Below are 27735 nucleotides of genomic sequence, written 5' to 3'. Positions count from 1 at the left end.
GTTGTGGCTCCGACCCGAAAGGGGAGAGGATTCAGGGAGCCGCTGGTGTCCTTCGATGGCAGTTCGAGGCCCATAGTGACCACACCGTCATCCGCTCCACACAACACGCATGCACAGACGTCACCCAAAGATTACACTGACACTTTCATTGTGGGTGAAGAACTGTCGCAGGTTTATTTCATACAACATAAGTATGACGATAAGTGGGTTATCTTACGGGCGATCCAGGGCAAGCAGCCCCTCGCTGCTCCGCCCGCCTTGCGAGCCAGCACGCACGGTGGGTCGATGCCCTGCAGTGCGGCACATTTTTTCAGATCCTCCTTTGGATCACGTGATCTGTCTAATACTCCCGCCCCTTTTAACGGGGGCGGAGCGTGTTGTGGCACACCCCCGGTTGGTCAGGCCCCCCAACCGCCCGAAGGACTAACGGGGCGCCGTCGCGGTCTTCCCAGAACCTCCTTCGGCTCCCGGACCTTGACTCGGGCACCCTTACTGTGCCGGACAGGGGTACCCTTACTGTACCGCCTGTCGCAGAGGTACCCTTACTGTACCCTTCTGCCTCCAGATCGCCCTGTAACTCCGCCTGCAACGCAAGAAAAAACATTACAACATTCCGATAGCGCGCTGCCTCTGCCGCGCAGGGTAAGCGGAAAGGGTGGGAATTCGCGTGGCCAGGAGCGCAGGAAGCAGAGAAAGATCTGAGGGGGTGAGGCGCTTAAGAGGGGGGTCTAGCCTCGCGGCACGCCTCCCCAAGACAAACCCATTGGGGCCTCCCCTCCCCGAGGCCTCGCTAGAGAGGCGGAGCAGGGGGGGGGCTCCGACGGGCGACCACTAGAGGGCTGCCCTGCTGATGTTCCCCTGCGTGGGACGCAGGCAGCGGCATAGTGACCACACCGTCATCCGCTCCACACAACACGCATGCACAGACATCACCCAAAGATTACACTGACACTTTCATTGTGGGTGAAGAACTGTCGCAGGTTTATTTCATACAACATAAGTATGACGATAAGTGGGTTATCTTACGGGCGATCCAGGGCAAGCAGCCCTTCGCTGCTCCGCCCTGCCTTGCGAGCCAGCACGCACGGTGGGTCGATGCCCTGCAGTGCGGCACATTTTTTCAGATCCTCCTTTGGATCACGTGATCTGTCTAATACTCCCGCCCCTTTTAACGGGGGCGGAGCGTGTTGTGGCACACCCCCGGTTGGTCAGGCCCCCCAACCGCCCGAAGGACTAACGGGGCGCCGTCGCGGTCTTCCCAGAACCTCCTTCGGCTCCCGGACCTTGGCTCGGGCACCCTTACTGTGCCGGACAGGGGTACCCTTACTGTACCGCCTGTCGCAGAGGTACCCTTACTGTACCCTTCTGCCTCCAGATCGCCCTGTAACTCTGCCACAGCTCTGGGGAGGCTCCCGTCGATGCCAGAGCCCCCCCTTCCCTCTATTGCTGCTACTGATGCCCTGCCCCTGCAAGCGCCTCTTGCACGTCCAGCAAGAACATGTCCATCCCTACCCTGGACAGGAAACAGCTACAGCACAATAAAGCAAGGTAAGGTAACGGGAGAGTAACCACCTCCCCTACGTATATAAACACAAGCTGACATCACGGGTATCTCATGAGGGGGGCGGGTCCTTGAAAGCCGTGAGCATCAGACAGTATGGGGGGCAACAGCCTCTGTCTTTGTACTCTCACCCAGCACACGGGAACATATGCTCACTGTCCCTGGCTGCATCATGTCACTGTCTCTGGATGGTTAAAGCCACAACCTTAGCTGGTGACAGCATTGTTGGCAAATGTGTCGTAGAGACAATCTCACCTTCCTACAGCATGCCAGTACAAATAACTGAAAATTCGATAAAACTGCTAAATCTGCCACGTTTACCTTTTCAGCCATTAACCCCCTACTTTTGCTTCCTTTCACATTGTATTATCCTATTCTTTACTGCAAACCGACCCGTATCTTAGCAACATCTCCTTGTTTTAGCCTTTCTACTTGCAAATTAAGTTGCATTCATTTGGATGATAGGGTCTTAAACTAGTCCTGCTGTTCATCCCAATCTTTTCTTGCTCTCCACTGGGACAGCGTATACAGTTCCGTTGCTGGTTGAATATGAGCTAGATTTAAACTTTATTGCTGCTGCAAGGAGTTAATGGTTTGCCTACAGACCTTATTATACCAACGTTGTTGCGTTATGGTAATTCGTGGCACCAACATAGTGGCTTGAAAAAGAAACCTCTTATTTTATCAAATAATTTGTTGTGAGCCCCAGTTATGATTTCATGTACATCTTCATGGTTGGCAGTGTCTCTATCTTGCCAATACCTGGGTCACGTCTGCCTTAATTGATGACAATACATCTGGCTTTACCGCTAGCTTTGCCCATTTACCCTGTCAAATGTCGTTGGAAGGCAACACATCTCTGGTCATGCTCATTTCAGAAGGTGTTGAGCCCTTTCCATTATTAGAAAGTTTAAGTGCAAAGTCCAAGAGGTATGGTCGCTCTCTGCTCTCTCAATTATGACCATGTAGATGAGGGCATGCCATTCTGGCGTGTCTGGTTGAAGTATGCACAGGTAGTGGACACTCTCCCCCATGTAGTGCTGTGAAACGTGTGAACTAGTTCATCAAATTCAGCCAGCCACCCCCCTAGGCGGAGGCTTGCACTCCCTAACTTCTGCTAGTGTAGAACCCGGTCACACCTCCAGTTCAGTAGAATTTAGTAATTCACGACGTTGACGACCCCCAGGGGCCTGATATTGGGTTGTGTATATGCGGCCCAATATCACCTTGGACACTTAGCTTGGGGTGGATGGGTGTTAACCTAGCCTGGCTGAAGTGCAATACCTATGACAATCACTCCTGACAAGATGTGCCAACGCAGGTAGAAGTAAGGGTTATCAAGCCCGCCTGGCTTCCTTTCCCAGTTCAACACAGGTCGAAAAAGATGCCCCTTCCAGTCACTGGTTTTAGGCCCTGGAAGGATAGCCGGCAGACAAGTCTGTTGGAACCGGCGGTGAACCATATCCCCTGGCAGGATATCGGGAATGCCAACTGGTCTATAATCCCTTGTCATTATTTGTGCTCCAACGCTGTGTTTACCAAACTTCTTGCATCGCAGCTACACTTACTGGGGGATTAGTGTGCTCCTCGCCTGTTTGCTCGCAATTGGCGATGGTCCCTCGAGGGGTGAAAGGTCAGGGCCTTATCCCTGAAGCTTAGCCATATGGCATTCTACAGGAAATCTACAGCATTGCTTTGTAACGCTGTCCCTGGTTCCACTGTGAATTATGGTCGATATGCTCTCCCTCAGTTTGGACAAAATCTCAGCTAATCGCACGCCTGCCTAATTCCCCAGGGCTGACTGGTTTAATGCTTTACACATGGAATTACCCCACCAAATGTGGCCGTGCACTGAAACTTAACTGGGTTGTCTCAACTTTCTTTTAGCGCTAGAAACGCCCCCCGTGCTCCATGTGCTTACCAAAATGGACCCATTCCTTGGTTTCCAGCACACAATGCACCTAAATGTCATCTGGCCCTGTTGCCTGTCAAACAACAGTGACAGCCTCGGTCACCTTCATACGATACATAAACAGACCTCACAAGGTCGCAGAAAAGGCAAGCCAGGCAAAGTCTCGGTAAACCCTGTCACTCTGTGCTTTCCCTGGCCTCCCTGTGAAACAGGGAGAATAACCTCCAAGATGTTAAGTATGACACACAAACCCAGGCCTTCCGCATGTCTTAAAACAGCTCAGGCAGCTGCCTTTCCTGTATAGACTAAGCTGCCGCTATGACTGAGTTGCAGAAAACATTACCCCAGCTGCTTCCGAATAGCAAGGCTAAAGATTAAATGGCAATCGCATCTCTTGACTTAAGCGTGGAACTCACAATAATAAATACCTTCAAGATGTTATGTATGACACACAAACCCAGGCCTACAACTAGTCTCAAAACAGCTCAGGCTGCAGACTTTTCCGTATAGACTAAGCTGCCACTATGACTGATTTGAAAGAAACCTTACCCCAGCTGTTTTTTGAATGGTAAGGCAAAGATGAAAGACAGCAGCATCTCTTGACTCAAGCGTTGAACTCACAATAATAACATTGGTAGATCGATTTCTGTGTTACACCTTTCCACAAGCTGACCATTGCATTATGGTTGAGACTGGGTTTTGGGCTGAACCTTGACATATTTGTACTCCTGCTACCAAGATAACATATATCTATATATACTCCCTTATCCTGTTGCACCACTTGGGACCCATAACTTTGTCCCTTCGTACCTACAGGCATTGAACTACTGCCAATGAGATTCCCCCCTTGTACCGGATAACCCTAATAAATGCTGGATTTTGGGACAAAGATACCAGGGAATAAATGTAAAGGGGCCTTCCAGTGCGTGTGAACCCATGTTATTGCGATTAGTAACTGTCGCTTAGTTGGAGCTAAAACATGCGACTTCATTCATTTAATCAATTAATCAGCAAAGCATGCTGGAGATGAAGGAATGTGTGGCCGGCCCAAGGATATACAAAATGAGCCACGGCATAGCATGGTTCCAGAGACATGGCTGAGTGACGCGGCCTCACGACTCTTGTGACCGTGCAGCGTAGGTATGACTGCCCCTCAAAATTTAATTTAACTGACAACACAAAGAAGAAGCCCTACATGTGTACATACGGACATCTGCTGTATTGCCGGCGGCGCCGGAGTCTGCATAAGACACTGCATAGGGGCATAAGCAATGTGGGTTTTTATTCCTATTGACTTGTAGTGATACATAACACCTGCTGCAACCCTCGGATATTGTTGCACTTTGATGACCAATTCCTTCTCATTGAAGATCTAGTTTGCTTTCATTTCAAAGATGCTCAGGATCTAATGACCCACCACATATCATATACTACCGTCACCATGGTCTATGTAAGTCTAGGGCACCCTATAGTCGCCACGATTTCATTATATATGTCTTAGCCTCTTCCTCCTCCATGAAACACTGTTTCATAATATGCAAAGTCACAAAGGTCACTTTTCACACGAAAGGTAGGTAAGGTGTAACACCTGGTGATATGAAAGCAAAGTGCTGTAGAGAGTATGAACAAGGCCAGGGTATCCCTAGAAAATTATACTTAGTTGCTGGAAATAATTTGGTTTGTATCCTGCGCTATGCTGGTTATGATTAATGTAATTCGGCACACCCCTAACAGTGTTGTAGAACTCACGCACTCTCGCGGTAAACGGCGATGCCGGCCTTGGCGATGGTGGCGCCCTGTGCAAGGATGTTGTTGGCGCCCCCCCCAATGCCGCCTCCCCAACGGATTCTCTCACTAGCCCCCTTTAACAGTTGACCAAGTTTCCATAACCACACTCCCAGATGCATTGAATTAGTTATATAGCGCCACTCCTACCAGTGTAGGGTGTCCGAGAACTTTGCATCTCACACAAAAACCGCCGGGCCAATCAATCATATGCATGTGAATCTGTGTACAGGAAATGTTACCTGAGCCAAAGGACTCAAAGTGTAGGAGACTCATGTCATCCCTACTGGCAGGCAGTATAGTTTAAGGCTGCTAGGTATGGAGAAGCACAAGCTCAGAGTCTAAAAAGAAACAGCATAGTTGGGAGTTCTGTTTAATAATAAGAATCGATTTCTAGCCAAATTAACCCTTTTTGCAACACTGATCAATGTTCTAATAATGTGTACTTTGCAGTGTGTGTGCAGTTCTAGGATGAAAGTTGATAGCTCACTATCCTCTATTAGGACTTTAAGTTATAAATTGCAAGTAACAAAAGGATGTCCCTTTTGAAAGCAGTAACCTGCTGATCTGTTTACATCATATGCACTCTGTAATCTACTTAGCACACGTTCTTTGCAGCAGGCATATTAACCCTCTGCACTAACTTCACCTAAGTCAAAACCTCAACTATACAAAATGCTGATCTCTCTCCAGGAAGATAATTCACCGCAGGAGTTATCTTGACATTTATGTGAGGCCTGACAATTGCCGGGGGAAAGAAACGCTGCAGCAGGTGCTTAAAAAGCTTAATAAATGTTCAAACACTGCGCCCCCAGGAAGCCAACACCCGGTGCGGGGGCACCGGTCGCACCGCCCTAAAGCCGGCCCTGAGGAGAGGTGTACCGAGGGGTCATGTGACTACGGCGTTCCAACGCCCGAAGCATAACCTCCTGCGCCCGCATCATCTCCTTCAGTGACCGACGCACACTCCCGCCTGAACGACGCAGTGACCTCAGATTACCATTTTAAAAGCCTCTCTTGAAGTCATGACTGATGCAGTGGACCCCGCATTCCGAGCAAAGTGCCTTATTTTTTCTCCTCTGTAGGGCTGGGTGGAGCTAGCAGAGTTTCACTCTGTAAAATTCGGCAGAGTTACTGAAAAAACTCTGCCAAATTCTGCAGAGTTCTACGAGGGGTTGGAGAATTGTTTGGCCATTTGTTTATTTTACATTTTGCCCTTTTAGTCCTGCAGATTTCTTAGATCGTACCTCAGATTTGATATTTCTGCAGCTTTCACATATTTTACCATTGCATGTGTTGCTTCATATCATATTAACCCACCTCTGGAGAGACTTCGAATTCACTGTCCCAGGACAGGATTGAAGCTGAAGTCAGCAGCATATGGTGACTTGCGGGGTTTGGGTGAATGATGTAGCTGGTTTCTGATGGCTCCAGGCAGCGCTGCTCCACCAGATGAGGGAGGGGCTGTTAGAACTGGACGGTCTGCGTCTCTTATAAGGGTCATTAGAGTGAAACATCTGTGCATGAATGGTTTAGTTTAGCTCCACAATTTCCTCAATAATACAGAGCACAGCAAGTCTCGACCAATACATTTGCAAACAAGCATTGAAAATGCAATAGGGTCCAGCAACCCGACGCTCAGTACACCACAACAAAAATATAATAGCATAACGATACACAAAGCTGGGCCGGGAACAAAGCACACATCCCACCACACCCAACCGTGCATGAAACCTCCAACGGCAAGGAGTATTGCCCTAGAGAGACCTGCTCTTAAGTGCCCGCCTCCCGTTCTCAGCTCACACCAAGTTTCCGCTACCATCGGCTGCTGTATCCCGCCTGTTTCGTGTGAGCTCGCAAAGGGGATAGATCCCACCTACAAATAGTGGACCAGCTGAGCAGTCGGCGTGAGGCGGGCAGGGTCCGAGCTGCCTGGGGATATGCCTCACGCCCCAGTCGAGCCATTGTGGACTCCCTTAAGTTTAAAGTGGTAACAGGGCAGACCCAATGGGTTCTGAATACCATACCCCAGCTGCGAGCAGCCCTTACCCCTCCCCCCATACAGGAGAGACTTCTGTGCCGTGCGCTGAACCGTGAAAGTAATTCATGTGAAGTCAATTTCAACGAAAAAGTAATGCCTCCATTACTAAGGATTCGCAGTACACTGCCTCCCGTGGCACACAAGCGTCGATCGCCCCTACACATTACTAATCACGAAATGCAAGAAACAAAGTTGGTTTGTTTTGATAACCACTGGGGTTTGCACTAAAATGACCATAGCTGGCAAAGGTACCTCACAAACAACGCAAGTCTCCACAGTCTCCAACCCCAAATCTGAGCATTGCACCTACAACGTGAAACTTTTTTCCCGATGCTCCGAACGAAAGCGACACCCCGCACCTTTATTACCATCAATGGCAAAAGGCAATAGTAGTACCACGTAAGACTGCCCAATGCCTTCGACAGGCCCCCTCACACCCACCGCGCAACCCGCCGCCAGCTACAAAAACGCCGGCTGCAGCTTGCCTGGCGGCATGCCCCACGGGAACAAAGGGTGTCATTTGAATTGCCGACAACAGACAGAGTGGCACCCATCTAGCGAGGAAACTCACCGCGAAAAGCCCAGCAGGAACGAAACGATGCATGGCGCACCACGAAAAAAATAAATAATAAATCCCGACGCCAGACAACAAAGGCGATCGCGTGGCCAGGAGCGCAGGAAGCAGAGGAAGATCTCGTCAGTGTGTCTTGTTTTCGCCTGTCAGATTCCATCTGACAGCGGTGAGTTTTTGGATACCGAGGCGATAGCCTCATTACTCCACATTCATTTTTGAGTTTAGTCGCTGTTTCGGTTGTCTTATTGATGTGACGCTTTGTCACAGTTGAGGTTGGATCACAAGCTCAGCGCTGTGAAAGGCCGCAGGTTGCGGTCAATATGGTTTGCGGAAGTGTCAGCAAGTTTAGTCGCAGAGTCTTGTATTCGTCTGCCAAATGTCTTCTGGCGGTGATGAGCTTTTGATGGCTGCCGCGGCGGATCTGAGGGGGTGAGGCGCTTAAGAGGGGGGTCTAGCCTCGCGGCACGCCTACCCAAGACAAACCCATTGGGGCCTCCCCTCCCCGAGGCGCGGCCTCGCTAGAGAGGCGGAGCGGGGGTGGGGGGGTGGGGGTGCTCCGACGGGCGGCCACTAGAGGGCTGCCCTGCTGATGTCCCCCTGCATGGGACGCGGGCAGCGGCAGTCTTCATGCCCTCAGCCTTTCATCATTCTGAGGCCATATTAGATGGGTTGCAATTCCCGCTGCGGTGCCTGCGGGTGCTCAGGTGACATGGGCTGGGGGTCGGGCGATGTCTGGGGAAGGGTGTGATTGCGGTGAGAGGTGCAGGGAGGGCCGAGGGTTGTTTGCGCAGGTGGTGCAGAGTGGATGCTCACCTTCCAAGGGGGGAGGGCATGGGCGTGGCGGGGGGAGCTGGGATGGTCGGGCAGAGAGTATGTACAGTTCCGCTGGCCACATTGCAGACCGTGAAGCAGCGCGCATAGGGAGAATGCATCCCCCCCCCCCCCCCCTTCGTCCGGCGGCTTCAGAAATAGGAAATGAATCAATAAATCCAAATGATGTTGCAAAATACACATAGTGAATTTCTGCAATAAGTAATGCCTGCCTCTTGTGGTGTTGGTTGGGGAGGGCCGTGTACTGGCCAAAGTTTCAGGATGGCCACTATGATTGGATGTGCATACAGTGAGGCTCATTTATATTAAGTGGTGCTCCTTACGCATTTAGGACGGCATCCCCCGCCTCTAAATTGATCCGGCAGCAGTAGTGGAACAATTTGCTCGAGAATAGGGGAGGGATGTGTAATGGATGGGTCAGATTGCCTTCGCTTCCACCGGATGATGAGGACAGGAATGACGCTCTTGAAGTGCTTGCCGTGTAGAGCTTCGGAGGGCATAAACAGAATCAGAGTAGGCACAGGGAGCATGGTTACAGAGGGGGGTGAGCACAATCGGGTTGCTTTAACGTGTCGTAGGGTTGGCGGGATCAATGCAATGCAGGTACACCCAAATACCGGAGATAGCACAGCGGGGATTCAAGTGCCATTCAAGGGCGTTGTAGAGTTTGGGGGTTCAGGCCACACACATGCCACGCACCGTGAGCTTTGAGGTGCATGCACAGGGACGAGGATGAGTCCAATGAAGATTAAATAAGCACGGACAGCAGGTGGGGTGTAGGGAGTTCCGGGTAAAATTTTGGGGTAGGGGGTGAATAATTGTAAAATAATGCATACGGCAGGGGGGCAGGAAGGCTTGGTGCAGGGGTACCTCTCGGGAGGGGCGCGGTCAGATGCTCAGTTTACGAGTTGCCAAGTAGTAACTTGCTAGGACGCCATACAGGGAATGCGCGCTGGTTAGGGCTATATCAGCCATGGTAATAGGGCTCAGGAGCACAAAGTTATTAAAGCACACAACAGTAGACATTAGCGGGGACTAAGGGGGAAGGGAGGGGGCCCTTATGCTTAGGGCTGCCAATTTTGGATTAAGGGAATCGGGTTTGAATCTCGGCGTGGTTCAACATCCTTTGATCCTGGGCAAGTTATTTAACATCCCCCTGAGTACCACAAAAATACATTTGTCCGGGTGTGATGCAACGGGTGCTTACGTATAGCGCTCTAATACCGTCGAGTCGGGCTAGAGGAAGAAAAGAAAAAAAAAAAACGCGAGTGTCCAGCGGGGAGAGGGGTCGTCAAGGGCCCCCATTGCGGCCACGTAAGGAAGGGGCGGCTAAGGCTTCAATTACAAGATTAAGGGGAAACGGGGGCTCCCCAGGAGGATTTTAAAATGAGGACGAGGTGGGGCCTGCCAGGGATCCTTTCACATCTGGTGGGGAAGTCCAACGCTAGGCTCTACAGGGCCTGGTCCCCCCATTCATTAATGATAATTTGGCACCATTCGTACTATAGCATAAGGTGAGCTGCAATGCACTTTCTGGGGCAAGTGGCTTTCTACTGTCAGGCGAGCTCAGGAGCCATGATCCCCCACTGGCCGAACGCCGGGGATAGGGGCGCCAGTCCGATGGTGTGGAAGGGCTCATGGGCACACACAGGCAGCAGTGTATGCAAGGATGGGAGTGTGTTAGTGGTGCTCAAGGACGGCAGCAAAATGTTTACAGCTCAGGAGTCTAATTGCTGCCATGGTTAGGAAAAATAGGCTGCACCCCCCTTTCACAGCAGGGAAAGGGAGTGTTGGAAAGAGCGGTACCTGGCAGTGCTACACCTGGTGGTGGCCAGTTGGGAAATGTGGGCCGCAGGGGAGCCAATGATACCTGCAGTTATGGGGGAAGCCATCCTTCATGGTCGCCTACGCAGCGTCCCTTTTGGAGGACAGGCTATCAACTAATGCATTAAGCTGCAGTGCAGTGACCTAGCAGCGTTGCCCCAAGGCTATGAACTAATAGGGCGATTATTATGACCCTTTTCTAAACACTTTAGTTACACACTACACGGGTTGAGAGAAGTGGGATTCTATTTGGTTTTGTTTCCCCTCTCTAAGTGGCACCACGGTGCATCTCCATCCCCGTGAAATTTTTATTCTGAACCAGGGGACCTCTGAATAAACTAATTAGGCCCTCCTGGCTCATTTTAACTTGCACTCACTATCACTCCCCCAACCCACATACCCTCATACACAAAAGCGGCAACTCCTGAAAAGATCTCCGCCAGAGAGCCCCTAAACAGGGCCCGTGAGGGACTGCAGCGCCACCCCCACGAGGAGCAACCTTGCCCGATGATGATGCTATACATTCGCAAGGGTGCGTGAGGGCACCACGTACCATACACAGGAGTACTGTCTCTCCTCTTTACATGCTCACATATCCTATGGAGACATTCCCTATACTTTACAGTCTATCCGCCTACTGTAATTCCCTTTCTATGAAGGAACTGATACCAGCCATTGTGATCTTGTACTACTTTTAGGAGCATTGGTTCAGGACCTCTTTCTAATTAGCTCCTTGTCCCCCCTCTGTTCTTTTGACGATTATTAGGGATGGCAGCAGAGCCGCATAGATAGTTATAGTTTCTAGGGTCTGGCTCCGAATTCCATTTCAAAGATTACAGTAAGACACTGTACTTAGAAGGAATTCCAATCATTACTAGCCCCTCTGGCCTCGGAGTAGGCGTGCAAGGCACATCCCCGGGGGTTTGGGGGGGTTTTGGCAGAATGGAAGCTCCTAGCGCCTCCTTCCCCCTTCCCCAGCGCGCCTACACCAATGCCGGATGGGTCGGGGGGGGGGGGGGGGGGGGGCTGGGGGAAGGGTGAGAATTAATACACGTAAATGGCAAGAAAGCAGTAACTGAGTTACACATACAGTAAGTCTAGTACACGGAGTAAGCACAAACACGGCAAGAGTATACACAGAAGTATACTATAAGCGGTGATAGTAATACTAGTGTTGGAGGTGACATGAAAGGCACGCACAAGGGTTGTGGCAAATGGGGTGGAGTGGATCATGGCAGGGAGAGTGCTCTGCCAGCCTCTTGCCCACCACAGGGTCTCTTGCTGGCTGTCATAGGGCGGGCTAAAAGGCCCACGTGGGGAGATGTCTAGCATTTGAGGAGGGATTGGATATGTATCAGATGCTGCAGCTACCACGGCATGTTTTGTGTCTGTGTGCAAGGCGCTCTCACGTCTCACTGACGTGCTCCGCGATAGGCAGGACTAGATATAGGTATTTTGTGTCATTAAAGGGACAATGTTGGGCTTTAACTCTGCGGATGGTTCTTCTGAGTCACACCAGATGGTTCCCCGTTTGGGAGGTGTTCTCACAAGGGGGGATGGTGTTCACTTTAACAAAACAGAAAAAGGCTACAGTTGAAGACAGGCACCTTACTGGAGTCTGGTGTACTGATCGTTGGCTCGGGCGGCAATGTATAACAGGCGTGAGATGGTAGGTTAACAGACAGGAAGGGGGATAACCATCATTGCGGCCAACTTTGGGAACAGGGGAACATGGTTTCTAGTCGCAGAGTTGGCATGATATCCTGTGATTTGGGGGGAGATGCTTGATATCCAGGTGTCTACAGAACCAAGGTTTTCTTCCCTAGCATTACAGGGGATTTTTTGCCATTATCGGGTCATTCAAAGACTGTCAGATGGTTCGCTGTAAGGTGCTACCAGTATAGTACCCTTGTCCAGAACATCAGGGGTACACTGCCCGATTCCAGGCATAGATGCAGTTCAAACACCAGTTCACCTTAACAGATGGGAACGTGCATGCAATAAGGGCACACCGCAGTTGGAGGGAACTGAGGTAGTTGGAGTGAGTATTTGGTGGCACGCAGGCGAGCATGTCCTTAGAAGGGGGATTATTAGTAAGTGTAGGTAGGGACCTACCACTTATGGAAAAGACCACAGTAACAAGGTCTTGATATTTTATTCCCTTGGACATCGCTTAGTAGCTCACTGCAGTTGGTTAGATACAAAATGCCACCAGTACACTGCGCTTTACCATGGGGCCCCTTTTTCCGGTGGATGGGGGGTGCCCAGTTGCAAAGGCATAAGTGCAGTTCTAGCACCAGTTCACCTCGACATACACTAACGCACAGTGACAGCACACTGCAGGTGGAGGGAGCTGAGGTGGTTGGAGTGAGTTTTTGGTGAAATATTTTAGGATCAAAGGATAAAAAAAAAATAATAAATAAAAAAAATGAATAAATGGAAATTTAAGCAACAGCAAATGTCAATTTTATGGATTAAATACTTGTGCGTCCCAAACTCAAGGCACCAATGTGAGACGTCTGGTCGAGTATGCCTATACAACGTAAAAGTTTCAGGCCAACTGCAATACAGAAGGGAGTATTAATAGATACGCAAAAGAAAGACATATAGATAGGAAAGACATCTTTTACACAGAGTCTACATCTACATAATGGAGTGATTATATGATGGAGTGATTCTGACAATATGAGGCCATTACGCTTTCCACAGGCCTCAAAAAGGTTGGGTTCACACTAACAATTGCATAATTACGACAATTCAAAGCACATTTTGTATCATGGGCCAGAGTTACTCACAAAATGTGAATATATTTAAGAGAAGGAAAAAAGAAAAACACACACTAGTTCTCAGCTATAGTGTGGAGTATCCCTTGCCCGCTTCCTCACTGGGGTAGGTGTGCAAAGCCACCACGCCGGAGGGGGGAGGGAGTTGGGTGAAACTAAGCGCTCCCTGCTCCTTATTACCCCCTCCCCAGCATGCCCACAACAGTGTAACACAGGTCCAGGGGAGGGAGGTGTAGAATATACTATAAAAGGTATGTAGGATGTCAGAAAAGGTTGGAAGTTAATGCAACAAAACCAGTTTCACATACAGGTATTGGAAGGAGTCACAGTTTGCTTAACAGGTGTTAAAACAGATGATTTCTAGTGGGGTTTTATACTGTAATACCAGTATTAATATATCGACCATTGGGTTAACAAGGTTGTTATAAAAGGGTGCAAACACAATAGCCAATTAAACATTAAACAGAAGGAGTTTTTCTCCAGAGTTTGCATGTTAACCCGTTCCGTGCTCATGACGGAACCACTCCGTCATGAGCCACGGGTGCGCTGTGCTCATGACGGAGTGGTTTAGTCATGCTGCGGCCGTTGGCGGCCGCTCCGCCCACGCGGCGCTAATTACCCGCCTGTGCGGGCGATTAGCGCAGTGGGCGGAGTCGTGACGGAACCACTCCGTCATGAGCACAGCTCACCCATGACTCATGACGGAGTGGTTCCGTCACGAGCACAGCGGCACCGCAACTGCCCCCAAACCCCCCCAGCGCCGCGGCGGAATTCCTGCCGCGGCAAAGGGGTTAAAAACGTTTTTTTTAAAAAAATATACACACAACCAATTAGGCTACAGGCCATAAGGAAAGAAAGACCATGGAGCCTAAACACAATTAGTGAAAAGTGTGAACCGGTGAAAAAGGGATCAATTGGTACTAAGAGCAATTTAAGTGCATACAGCACAGCAGGAGGACACTCTATTCCAAAAAATAATTTCAAGGATAGTAAAAGGAACCTAGGTACAATGGAGGGAAAGGGCATAGGGTTGCTCTAAGGACATAGCTGGTTGAAAGGCACATGTTTTGGAGGAGAGCCAAAGCCATGTGGTCATGTGGACTGGAACATACATATTATTAAGATGCTTTCCATTATAGGTTATGACCAGGAAACAGTCTAGTCAGATGGCAAAATGGTATTGTTCAGAAACTGGGTAAAGCATTTCACAAATTACAAGCAAAGTAAAAGGGCATGGCACAAAAGGATGTAGCGGTTGGAACAAGTCAGTGGTACTGGCGCTGTCTACGGGCTTTTGCGAACATTACAGCTAAAGTTTCATTTTCAACAGACGATTTTACAGAGTTAGTGGTGCGGGGGGCAAACACTTTATGGTGCGGGCCAAAGTTGCAAGTAAATATAGGTCCTGCGTCTCAAAGGATCTCACAGCAGTAGTATGCAATGTAAAGCTCAATGGTACAATACCAGCCCCCCCCCAAAAATAATATATATTCTCCGGGATGGGCCACATTTGAATGAAAACTAAAAATTGGGCTTTCCGGGTCACTGAGCGGATGCCAACAACCAAAGGGGACAAAAGCAACAGCCGCCCCCCCCCCTTTTTGTTAAGTATAGCTAATTCAGACCGCACAACATCAATCAATCCATCAATGCATTTGTAGAGCGCACTCTCAAGGCGCGGGGGGGGGGGGGGGTTCTGCTACTGCTCGAACAGCCTGGTCTTGAGGAGTCTCCTGAAGGCCAGCAGGTCCTGGGTCTGTCGCAGGCAGATGGGGAGGGTGTTCAAGGGTTTTGCGGCAAGGTGGGAGAATGATCTGCCGCCGGCGGTCACTCGTCGGATGCGGGGGACGGTGGCGAGGTCGGCGGAGCGAAGCTGGCGGTTCAGGGTGTAGAAGGTGAGTCGTTCGTTGAGGTACGCTGGTCCGGTGTTGTGGAGTGCTTTGTGAGCGTGGGTGAGGAGCTTGAAGGTGATTCTCTTGTTGACGGGGAGCCAGTGCAGGTCAGGTGGGCTGTGATGTGGCTGTGGCGGGGGATGTCGAGGATAAGGCGTGCAGAGGCGTTCTGTATGGGTTGTAGTTTCTGGAGTTTGGCTTTGGTTCCTGCGTAAAGAGCATTGCCGTAGTCCAGCCTGCTGCTGATGAGGTCCTGGGTGACTGTCCTTCTGGTTCCGGTGGGGATCCATCTGTAGATCTTGCGGAGCATGCGGAGGGTGTTGAAGCAGGAGGTGGAGACGGCATTTACTTGCTGGGTCATTGACAACGTTGAGTCCAGGATGACCCCCAGGTTACGTGCGTGGTCAGTGGGCATCGGTGCAGATCCCAGTGCGGCCGGCCACCATGAGTCGTCCCAGGCGGAGGGGGTGGGTCCGACGATGAGGACCTCCGTCTTGTCCGAGTTCAGTTTCAGGCGGCTGTTCATCATCCATTCGGCGATGGCCTTCATTCCTTCGTGGAGGTTGGATTTGGCGATGGTGGGAGCCTTGGTGAGGGAGAGGAACAGCTGGGTGTCGTCGGCGTATGAGATGATGTTGAGGTTGTGCGATCGGACGATGCTGGCGAGTGGTGCCATGTTGACGTTGAAGAGTGTCTGGCTGAGGGACGATCCTTGGGGTACGCCGCAGATGATCTTGGTGTCTTTAGAATGGAATGGGGGGAGGCGGACACTCTGGGTTCTGCCGGTGAGGAAGGAGGTGGTCCAGTCCAGGCTTTGTCGTGGATCCCTGCGTTGTGGAGGCATGTGCGGAGGGTGTGGTGGCAGATGGTGTCGAAGGCGGCCGAAAGGTCCAGGAGGATGAGGGCCGTGGTTTCTCCGTTGTCCAGCATGGCCCTGATGTCGTCGATGAGTGATGAGGGCTGTTCGGTGCTGTGGTTGCTGCGGAATCCAGATTGGGACGGGTCCAGGATGTTGTTCTCTTCGAGGAAGGAGGTCAGTTGCCGGTTGACAATCTTCTCGATGACTTTCGCCGGGAACGGGAGTAGGGAGTTGGGCCGGAAGGTCTTGAGGACCTTGGGGGTCTGCCTTGGGTTTCTTGAGTAATGCGTTGATCTCTGCGTGCTTCCAGCTCTCAGGAAAGGTGGCGGTCTCGAAGGAGCTGTTGATGATCTTGAGGAGATGGGGTGCAATGGTGGAGCTTGCTTTGTTGAAGATGTGGTGCGGGCAGGGGTCAGATGGTGTTCATGATTTTGATGGTGTTGTCGTCGTCATGGGTCCAGGAAAGCATGGGGTTGATGTGGCTGGGGGGCGGTGAGTCTGAGGTGTCGGTGTCTGTCGGGGGGGCCTGGTTGCTGAAGCTGTTGTGGATGTCTGCAATCTTGCGGTGGAAGGTGGCTAGGGAGTCGCAGAGGTCTTATGATGGCAGGATGGAGCTGGGGTTGGAGAGTTCCTTCACGATGTTGAAGAGCTCTTTGCTGATCTGTGCGTTGTTGTCAATGCACTCTTTGAAGGAGGTCCTTTTGGCGGTTCGGATGAGTTGGTGGTGTCAGCAGATGGCACTCTTGTAAGCTGTGTTGCTGTCCAGTGTCTGTTCGCGGTGCCACTTCTTCTCGAGCCTACGGCAGGCCTGCTTGGATGCCTGGAGGTCAGCGGTGAACCAGATGGCTTTTCTGTCGGTGTGTCTGTTCGAGGGTTTCTTGATCGGGTCGAGAGTGTTGGCGCAGTCGTCGATCCATTGCCTGAGGTTGTGGGCAGTGGAGTCGGTGTCGGTAGTGTCCGCTGGTGGGGTTTCGGGCGAGGATGGTGACTAGCTGGTCTTCGGTGACTTTGCTCTGGCTGCAGTGGGGGGCCCGTTGTGTGCGGTGGAGCGTGGTAGGCTTCTCAAAGGTGAAGTGGTTGCAGCGGTGGTCGGTCCAGTGGAGTTCGGTGGTGTGGCTGAAGGTGATGTGGTTGCTGGCGGAGAAGATGGGGGGTCGAGCGTGTGTCCGGCGGAGTGGGTGGGAGTCGTGACGAGCTGTTTGAGTTCGAGGTTGGCAAGGTTGTTGAGCAGGGTGGTGGAGTTGCTGTTGTTGGTGTTTGAGGTGGAAGTTCCGGTCTCCGAGGAGGATGTTGTCCGTGGATACGAGGGAGTGCGTGCTGACGAAGTCGGCGATGGAGTCGCTGAACTGCGGTCGAGGGGTCTGTAGATGAGGGTTCCTCTGAGTGTGGTGTTGGGGTCGGTGTGGATCTGGAAGTGCAGGTGTTTGGGGGCGCTTTGGGTGTCGTCGGTGCTGGTCGAGATTCTGAGGGTGTTTCTGTGGACGATGGTGATTCCTCCTCCTGTTATGTTGGTGCGGTCCCTGCGGGTGATCTTGTAGCCGTCAAGGATGGCTATGATGATGTCGGGTGCCGACAAGGGGTTCATCCAGGTCTCCGTCAGGAAGGCGACGTCTGGGGAGGAGGAGTCGAGTAGGTCCCAGAGTTCAATGACGTGTTTGCTGGTGGAGCGGGTGTTGAGTAGAATGCGTCGGAGGTTGTTGCGTCCTACTCCAGTGGACGTGGTGGTGGTTTGGAGGCTGGTGTAGCTACAGTTCTGGCAGGAGAAGGGTACCTGGGTGTGCTTCGGGTGGCCTGGAAGCAGGTGGTAGGTCGGCCGGCGTTGAGTGCGTGGAGGAGGTTGGCGTCGTAGCGGCGTCTGGTGTCTGGTGTCGTGGCGCTTGTGGGGGCCAGGGGGGTCTGGCGCTGGGCGCAGGCCAGGCGCGGACGGGCACAGACGGGCTTGCCTTAGGTGCGCCTTCGGCGCGGCCGCCATTAAGAGGGGGAGGTGGGAGAGAGGGGCAGCTGGGAGGCGGATGGGATGGCGAATGGGCGAGCGAGGGGGGCGGGGCTGCAGGGGTGGTAAAATTGAACCAGGGGGTCTACGGGGAAAGGGGATCAATTGAGAGGGCACAAGAGCAAAAAGGCAAAAAAGCAGCAGGAAGGCAATACAAGCCCAGAAGAGCGGGCAAAATACAGAACAGAAACCAGTGCAAAATTAAGCCAGGCGAGCGAGGGCGTCCACAGGAGGCTGGAACTTGCGGCAGCAGCGGTGGGGAGGCACGGCACTAGCAGGTGGAGCTAGCTGTGCGGCATGGGGGAATAACCAGCCTGAACAGGGTCAGGTGTCGCTCTCCTCATGCGCAGCGGCCACAATTAAGAGGGGCAGCTGGGAGGCTGGTGGGATGGCGAATGGGCAAGCGAGGGGGGCGGGGCCACAGGGTACGCAGCGGCGGGAAAATGGAACCAGGGGGCTACGGGGAAAGGGGATCAATGGAGGGCACAAGAGCAAAAAGGCAAAAAAAAAAAAAGCAGGAAGGCAATACAAGCCCAGAAGAGCGGGCAAAATACAGAACAGAAACCAGTGCAAAATTAAGCCAGGCGAGCGAGGTTGACCACAGGAGGCTGGAACTCGCGGCAGCAGCGGTGGGGAGGCACGGCACTAACAGGTGGAGCTAGCTGTGCACCGTGGGGGAGCAACCAGCCTGAACAGGGTATCAGTATGCCTTATCAGTTAGGTCATAAAAAAACAGTTCAAATTAGAAGGTAACCGTGTAGGACGTTATGTAGCATACAGGGATCAGCCCTCATTGCCCAGTTAGGCTCATGGCTTAATACATGTATAACAGGCAGGAATCTATCACTAGAATACATCCTCACCCACAAATATAGGATGCCAGAAGTTCAGGGGGAACTTTATGTGGACATCAGTGCAAAAAGGCATGGAAAATTGTAATGCTCAAGCAGTATATTAAAGTCATTACTTGGATATTATTGTTCACCATTGCTATGTTTTTGTTCTACTTCACAGAGTGCAGAGCGGTGTGGGTGTTCGAACATGGTTACCTCTCGCAGGCTACAGACAGAGCTGGCAGCAATAAAGGGGGAATTCAGCATTCCTCTTTCAACGTTCAACGGTGCACTGCTTTAAAGATTCGAACGTGCCGCACCCAGTCAACAAATGCTAATGTTGTGATCATTGACTTTGGTAGGAAACAACTTCCCAACTATAGGAAGGGGCAACTTCTCAGTATAAAGGAATACCTCCTAACTTGGCCAGGAGCATGTATGACACAAAGTGGGATGCTCTTAGATTATTCCCTGGAAGTCCCTGGCAGGGGCTCCATTCCAAGGAGGGAGCTATACAGTTGTCAGATTCAACCATAAACAACCTCATGCCAAATCTTCTACGGAACATATGGGCAATATTTAATGCAAAATGTTGTAGGTGTATTAGAAGAATTGAGGCGTAGCTATGGCGGGGAGACCTTCCTGGAAGCGAAAGCTCCCAGTAAGGCTTGGTGGTACTTACAAAGCGATCCTACTTAAACTTAGCATTTGCCGAACTGGACCAGGCCACAAACAGGTAACAGTCAGGACCCAGGGGGTACTGGCAGGCTACCGCAATGGCCTTGGGAGTTGAACCGGAAGAAATAGTCAAGGGTGGAGCCTGTGGCCCGGAAGAAGTTGAGAGGTGTGATGGCACCAGAAATGTAAGGTCACCCGGTCGGGTTGGAAGCAGGCACTTACCGGGAACGAAAGGCATGGTGGGACCGGAAGTGAAAGGTCACCCGGTCGGGCTGGAAGCAGATGCTTACCCGGAACGAAAGGTGTGGTTGCACCGGAAGTGAAAGGTCACCCGGTTGGGTTGGAAGCAGATGCTTACCCGGAATGAAAGGTGTGGTTGCACCGGAAGTGAAAGGTCACCCGGTCGGGTTGGAAGCAGAAGCTTACCCGGAATAGAATGTGTGGTGGCACCAGAAGTGAAAGGTTACCGGGTCGGGTTGGAAGCAGACACTTACCCGGAACGAAACGTGTGGTTGCACCGGAAGTGAAAGGTCACCCGGTGGGGGGATGAAAGCAGATGCTTGCCCACAGTGGAAGTAAATGATGTTCGGCACTGAATGTATGGCACAGTGCTTCTGGCGATGGTACAGAGGTCACAGGATTCCAAATAAATTGAAGTAATGCATGTTGAAGGATCGCTTGTAAGTTTAAACTGCCTAATAAACTGCGACCTCAATTCTGCCATAATGTGAAATTGGTGTGGTCTAAGTTTGTGGGATCCGGGTGGGGCGACCAGGTGGGGCGACCAGGTGGGGGGTGCCTTCGCTATGTCATTAGGTAGGACAGGCTATTGCAATTAGGTCCGATGTAATACTCTCAGACTACAACTCCCAGAATTCATATTAGCGAATTGACACAAAAGCCCAGGTCATACTTGGAGTCGCTTGGCAACCTTAATTCTTGCTTCCAATGAGACGCACCTCTATGGCTATCAATGTAAATGTTTCTGAGGTCAATGGGAAGCGTCTGTTTTATTGTCAAGGTTTATAGTTCACTTGTCTGGCAGAAGAACTCTTGATGTCATGGTAAATGTTTAGTGGCTGGGCGAGCCTTCCCCCTAGCCATTATATATGTTTCTACGGCCAATGATAAGAACGCCTCTAGCCGCGACTCTATATGTGTCCATGGCCAGTGAGAGCCACTACTCTGCCAGCGTGTGTTTAATTGCCATTGGTCAGTTATATGAACCTCTCTAGCTGTCACTTTATATGTTTCCGTGGTCAGCCAGAGGCACCACTCTTGCTGCCTCTGTGTATGTTTCTGTGCCAGCTGGACCATCTCGCTTGCTGTCGCTGATTGTGTTTCTAGGGTCCGTGCGTGGTACCCCTTGTGCTGCCTGTACACCTGTAGTAAAGGGTACACAGTGTTAAATAAAGATGTAATTCTCTTGAAGTTAAGTTGAAGTTTTATTCAGGTTAAGACCCACGACCTTCCTGTCCAGTTCCCTAGTCAGTTCTCCCCACAGTCAAATACTAACATTCCAAAAGCAACATTCCAGACATTCTAAACCTACGTTCCTTAAAGTTACAAGCATGTAATACATTCTAAATACTTAATACCTACAAAGGAATAAAACAATACACTTACACATATTACACATCCCCCTTTCCATAAAACATATAAGAAATTAAAGAAAGAACAAAAGACGACATGTATACATATATACAATCATTTCTATAATACATGGTCTCCAGAATTGACAGGAACATGTCAATAAGAAAATATATATACACATGTACAATCACATTAATAATATACATAGTCTCTAGAATGGATGAGACAGATCTTATTCTGGAGCTACTCCTGCCTGCGGAATCTCCACTCCCTGCTAAGATAAAACCAGATGATGGAGAAGAGGAAACTGTATTATCAACTTCCCCCACACAATCTCCTCTATCTAAATTATCGTCATTCAAGTCAATCTCCAATCTTCCACTGTTCCCAGAAGGTACAGTTCGCAAATTCCCACTATGATCTGTATATGCATGGGAATCTAAGTCAAACCAATCCTGCTTTGCATTGCCAACATGTGCATTAACTCTTTCAGAAATTATACTTGCTTGTTTGGAAGTTACTTTGACAAGAGCATTGCAATTCCACCACCCTCTATTATGTAATAGGACTGCCGACCTATTTATTCTTATAACTTTTACTGGTTCAGAGAATTTTGACTGGCCCTTGCTGACTCTATTAGGTTTTTTAATCAGGACCCAATCACCAACATTCAAAGTTCCTTCCTTAACATGCATTCTGTAATCATAGTTCTTTTTATAGCAAATTTGTTTTTCACGGACATGTTCTCTGAGACTTTGTAAGTCTATCTTGTGATAACGTTCAACCTTGTCTAATAACCAAGTCGGGCTAATCGAACTGATTGGTTTTCTCCCTCTAAGCAAAACAAAAGGAGCTACATCAGTTGTACTCTGCGGCGTAATATTGTAATTCCAGACCTTGAACTGTAAATAATCTTTTACATCAAGGTTGTTAGCCACAGCTGTTTGAACACCTTCTTTGATCAACCTATTTGCCCTTTCATCTAAACCGTTGGAAGAAGGACTATATAAAGGTACTCTTACGTGTTTCACGTCATTTTTACTAAGAAAATTAGTGAACTGTTCAGAGACAAAATGTGAACCATTATCCGTAACAATTTCCTTCACTCTCCCTTCTATATAAAATAGATGTTAAAAAAATGTTATCACAGAAGAAGAATCAGCAGAATTTACAAAAGAAAAGTACAACCACTTCGAATAGTAATCAATTGCAACAATCAAAAATCTTTTATCACAACCCACAACATTAATGGGACCAGAAAAATCTAATCCAATCTTTTCCCAAGCGTTGTAAGGCCAACTAACTGGAGATAATGAGACAGTTGAGGTCTTCCAATGTTTGTTAGAGCACAAGCATTCAGTGCACAAATCCACATATCTCTTAACCTATCCATCAATACCAGGCCACCAATAGATCTGTTTAATTTTCTTTGCCGTGGACGAAATGCCCAAATGTCCCTCATGTGCTAAAGCAATTATTTTTGACCGTAGATTACTAGGAGGAACAAACAAATCTTGTTGAACCAAGATATCATTTACAACTGACAATTCTGAAGCGACCTGATGATAGCACCTTAATTCCATGGACATTGACCCATCACTGGGCCAACCACTAACTAAAAACATCTTCACTTGTGTCATACATTCATCTTTATCCCAGTTCTCCAACCATTCTTTCTCCAAAATCTTAAACTGTTCATTTATATCTCCAATAGTTAAAACATATTCCAGACCTTCCCATTTTTTTTCCAATGTCATCCTCCAAACCATCACCTTCAACAGGTAAGCGTGATAAGCAATCTGCTCTAACATTTTTCCCACCAGGAATGTATTTGATGTCAAAGTTAAATTCCTGTAACCTAGCTAACAATCTAATCAATCTTGATGATGCTTTATTTGAACAACTATCTCCCAACATATATATCAAAGGCTTATGATCAGTATGTAATTCAAATTTTGTGCCCCAGATATATATTTTGAATTTTTTAGAAGCCCAAGAACAAGCTAATGCTTCACGTTCAATTGTACTATAGTTTTTTTCCGCTACATTCAAAGTACGTGAAGCAAATGCAATAGTTCACTCCTGACCTGTAATGATTTGGCTAAGAACTGCCCCTAAACCTTTTCCGCTGGCATCTACCGTAATTATACATTTCGCACCATATGGAAAAAGGCTTAATGGCGGGAGCAGAAGTGATTAAAAGTTTTACAGAATCAAATGCTTCCTGACACTCCTTGGACTATATACATTTCACATTTTTCTTTAAAAGATTCCTTAAAGGCTGCACAACTACCGCATAACCCTGCACAAAACTTGCATAGTACTCACTAAGGCCTAAAAATGCCCTAAGAGAATCTTTGTCAGTTGGGATTGCTGCTTCATTTATACCCTTAAGTAAGGATTCTTTAGGTTTAATACCATCTTCTGAAGTGTTATGTCCTAAATAATTGACCTGTTGTGATAAGAATTTACATTTCTCAAAATTATCTGTCATACCACACCTACCCAATTTGCTAATGACCTCCTCTAACAGTGCAATATGTTTATCTAGACTTTCGGTGTGAACTAAAATATCATCTTGAAAGGCCTCTACGCCTTCTAGACTTCCAAAAATTTGATCCATCAGACGTTGAAACACACTGACAGCAGATGCCAATCCAAATGGCATTCGCTTGTACATATATACACACCAAAAGGTGTCACAAAAGTTGTCAAATGTTGTGAATTTTTAGATAACGGTATCTGATGGTAAGCAGAACGTAAATCAATTGTTGAAAAATATTTACTACCACCCAATCTGGCCAGCATTTCATGAATACGTGGGAGGGGATGACAATCAACTAGTATATTCCTATTAAGAACTCTAAGGTCAGCACATAGGCGTATATCCCCATTATGTTTCCGTGCGACGACTGCCGCAGAAACCCATTCAGATGATTCGACTTGTATGATAATACCCTGAGAACACATATCATCAAGTGATTTCTTAAGATCATTTCTGGCAGACAGAGGAACAGGCCTAACTTTCTGAATAACAGGAGTAGCATTGTTCTGGAGGACAATATTATGTTCAAAATTCTTGATTACTCCAATCTTATTAGAAAATACTTGGGGAAATTTGACCTGTAGCATCTTAATAAAATGATCACAGTTGTTAGATTCTTGAATTGCTAAAATGGGCATATCACCTAATGTGACTGGTTCATCATGACTAGGTCGTAAAATAATACCAAGCTTAGCTTGGTCTTGCCAACCCAAAATGTCTCGTCCGTTAACAGCTACATACATTTTTGTAAAAATGTTTCTCCCTTTAAACAAAATACTATCCTCAAAATATCCGCGCATGATGATGTCATACTCTCCAAAAGCTTTGGGATTAATAGTTGTAGATTTTAACAGTTTCTCCAAAAACACAGAGGGTGAGGGAATATCACTCTTGTTCCCCCAGGGTTAAGTCAATTAAACAACTAAAGAGTGACAAGGGAAGAAAGAAGGAGCAAAAAAACACGGGCAAAAACCAAAAAGAATTGTTAAAAGAACCCTCACTCACCAACCTAGTTGGTGACATGCTTCATCATCGGGGCTATAAATGTTTAAGTACTCGATGTTACTAACATCATGGGTCCGGGAGGGGGGTAGTGAGCTATAGTTTTTCCATGCTCGCACACTACCGCAGTCAGCCTCGATCTGTCCTCCTCGGCCCGGATATTCAATATCCGGACCGAGGAGGACAGATCGAGGCTGACTGCGGGAGTGTGCGAGCATGGAAAAACTATAGCTCACTACCCCCCTCCCGGACCCATGATGTGAGTACTTAAACATTTATAGCCCCGGAAATACTAGGATGGCTACTTGGTAAAACCGTGAGTTTTGCCATTTCGTTCTCCACAGGTTAGGGTGCGCCTTAGCGTGCGCATACCGCCGTGGAGACCCTTGTGGTCCTGATGAAAACGTAGCCAATTGGGCACATTTAAGCAGAAACATGTCATGTCGACCTTATCACTAATTGGTTAAGCTCTGGTTAACCTAACAAGCCAGAACTTGCCCAATTCACGTTTTTATTGGTCTTTGGTTTGCCGACATTAAATTAGTTGACGGTTAAAACCATTTACCTTTTAATTTCACTCCCCTCCACTTTCAGAAACCAGCTCCGCTGTAATTCAGGCGTTGTAGCTGGTGGGAACCCGATGATGAAGCATGTCACCAACTAGGTTGGTGAGTGAGGGTTCTTTTAACAATTCTTTTTGGTTTTTGCCCGTGTTTTTTTGCTCCTTCTTTCTTTCCTTGTCACTCTTTGGTTGTTTAATTGATTTTAACAGTTTCCCAGACCAAAATTTGTAAAATGTGTTCTCAGCTAAAATTGTGATTGGAGATCCAGAATCAGCCATAACGTCTAAATCAATTACTCCAGTTTTATCATCACATATGGGGCCCTTACACCGTTTTTCATGATCACCCAATGCACTAATCTCCACTGATGATACAGAAACATTGTTAATGGCTTCTGCCAAGATATCATTTTCCACATCAAGCTGACTAACCCTGACTCTTGTTTTATTAGCATGACACACATTATAAAAATGTCCCACTTTTTTGCAAGTTTTACATCTCTTGCCTTGAGCCGGGCAATTTTGAAAATTCCCTAAATGGAATCTTGAACCACATCTGTAACATGCTCCATTCACTCTCTGGTCAACTGTCCTTTTTATACTATTCTTATGTGAAACCATATGTACGTTGGTCTCATTACTACCTGGTGTGACATCCACAGCTGAAACTTTAGAAATGTCTGAAGACACATTAATACTAGATTCAGATAATATTTTTGAAGACACCACTGAACGTTCTATACTTCTAGCAATATCCATGACCTCATCTAAAGATGGATTCTTACATGTCAAAATTAATGCGCTCTTGAATCTTTTTGTTACAACAATTAAAAACTAATTGATCACATAGAGCAGTGTCTAAATAATTGTCAAAAACACATTTAGATGCTAAAACACGTAATACTGCTAAGTAGTCTTCAATAGATTCGTCTGCAGATTGTTTGCGCTTAAAAAATTTGTGTCTTTCCACCACTGCTGAAGGTTCATCCACATACTGTTTGCCAATGCGTGCCAAAGCTTCTTTGTAAACATCCCAAGAGTCATCTCTAGATGGTGCAGGAACAACAGGTAAATTATCGAAAACTTCCTGTCCAGAGTTGCCTAACAGATTAAACAAAATAGCTTTTTTACGCGCTGCTGAATATTTAATACCATCTATGGCTTCAAGATAATTTAAAAAAACTTCTCAGCCACTTATGCCATGGTTTGACAGGTTTTCCTGGTAGTTCAAGAAAAGGTAATGGTTGCATAACATTTGAGTTACTGTTGGAAGCCATTCTCTACAACCTTACACCTGAAAGAAAATGAAATTACTAATATTTATTGCACAACCTTAATTTAGATGAATGTTATTGTTCCTTGTTGCATCCGCCTTGAAACAGAAAACTAAATGCTTCCTATGCGTGTGCTTCGCGTTGAAACAAGCTTCAATTGGTTGCTTGGTAACAGATCACAATACATAGAAAATGGAGGCACGCAGCGTGAGGTACCGCGATGACGTCGTGTAGAAAGAATGCGTGCACTGTTTATTCAGTTCCCTGGCTCGCGATGAAAATGCCGCTCATTCGAACACTGCTGTTGTTTCCAAAAATGCCAAAACCCAAAACTTTATTCCGCTTCGATAGCACAGACGTTCGCAGCAATTAAGAACACCATCCAACACTGTGCTGATAAAGCGTAAGTGGATTTAAACCACAGGAGACGTTTAGTCAACAGCGCACGCAAGTATCGAGCACTTCAAAGCCAGTATATAGCAAACTAACCGTCAGCGCGTGTATTAAAAAATAAAGCGCTAGGTCGAATCGCGTACTCAGCACAAATTTAAATAGTACATTACCGGCATCCTCCTCAGTAAATTAGATATGACGCCCTCAAATGTATAACTTCCGTATTTCAAGTTTTCCTCAACTTTGAACGAAACTTTTAACCATGACGAGGTTTCAAATATTCAACGTCGCCATTAAATGTAGTAAAGGGAACACGGTGTTAAATAAAGATGTAATTCTCTTGAAGTTAAGTTGAAGTTTTATTCAGGTAAAGACCGACGACCTTCCTGTCCAGTTCCCTAGTCAGTTCTCCCCACAGTCAAATACTAACATTCCAAAAGCAACATTCCAGACATTCTAAACCTACAAGCATATAATACATTCTAAATACCTACAAAGGAATAAAACAATACACTTACACATATTACAACACCTCTCTCCCGCCTAACCCATCCTGCGCACAGCTTCGGTTCCAGCTCCATGTACGTGCTGCACCACTTTATCCTGACCTGCGGCGTGCTTCTGTACCATACACCAGTTAATCCTGCCAGTCTGCCACTGCACATATCTGCCGCTCCTCCCACTGTACACCACACTCTTGTTCCGTCAGCTTCCTGCTCAATCTACATAATACCAATGGCTTAACACAAAACAGTGGGGGCCCTGCGGATTGTCACGGGGGCCCCCAAGACGGCCATCTC

General features: G+C 48.2%; 1 protein-coding gene across 6 annotated transcripts in view; it reads right to left on the bottom strand.

The window, feature by feature from the left end:
- LOC146871292 (transcription factor SOX-13-like) overlaps positions 1 to 27735 on the bottom strand; it is a 588655-nt gene that overhangs the window by 545516 nt on the left and 15404 nt on the right. For 3 of the 6 annotated variants that reach the window (XM_085650783.1, XM_085650778.1, XM_085650787.1), the window contains exon 1: positions 27454 to 27583. The exons of the other annotated variants lie outside the window; for them this stretch is intronic. The gene's annotated coding sequence lies outside the window, so the exon portion shown is untranslated. Of the gene's footprint in view, positions 1 to 27453; positions 27584 to 27735 lie in introns of those variants that run through there. 6 annotated transcript variants of the gene reach the window in all.

Source organism: Triturus cristatus, chromosome 1_1 (genome assembly GCF_964204655.1).
Source record: "Triturus cristatus chromosome 1_1, aTriCri1.1, whole genome shotgun sequence".
Lineage (NCBI taxonomy): Eukaryota > Metazoa > Chordata > Amphibia > Caudata > Salamandridae > Triturus > Triturus cristatus.
This window is presented reverse-complemented; position numbering and strand designations above follow the sequence as displayed.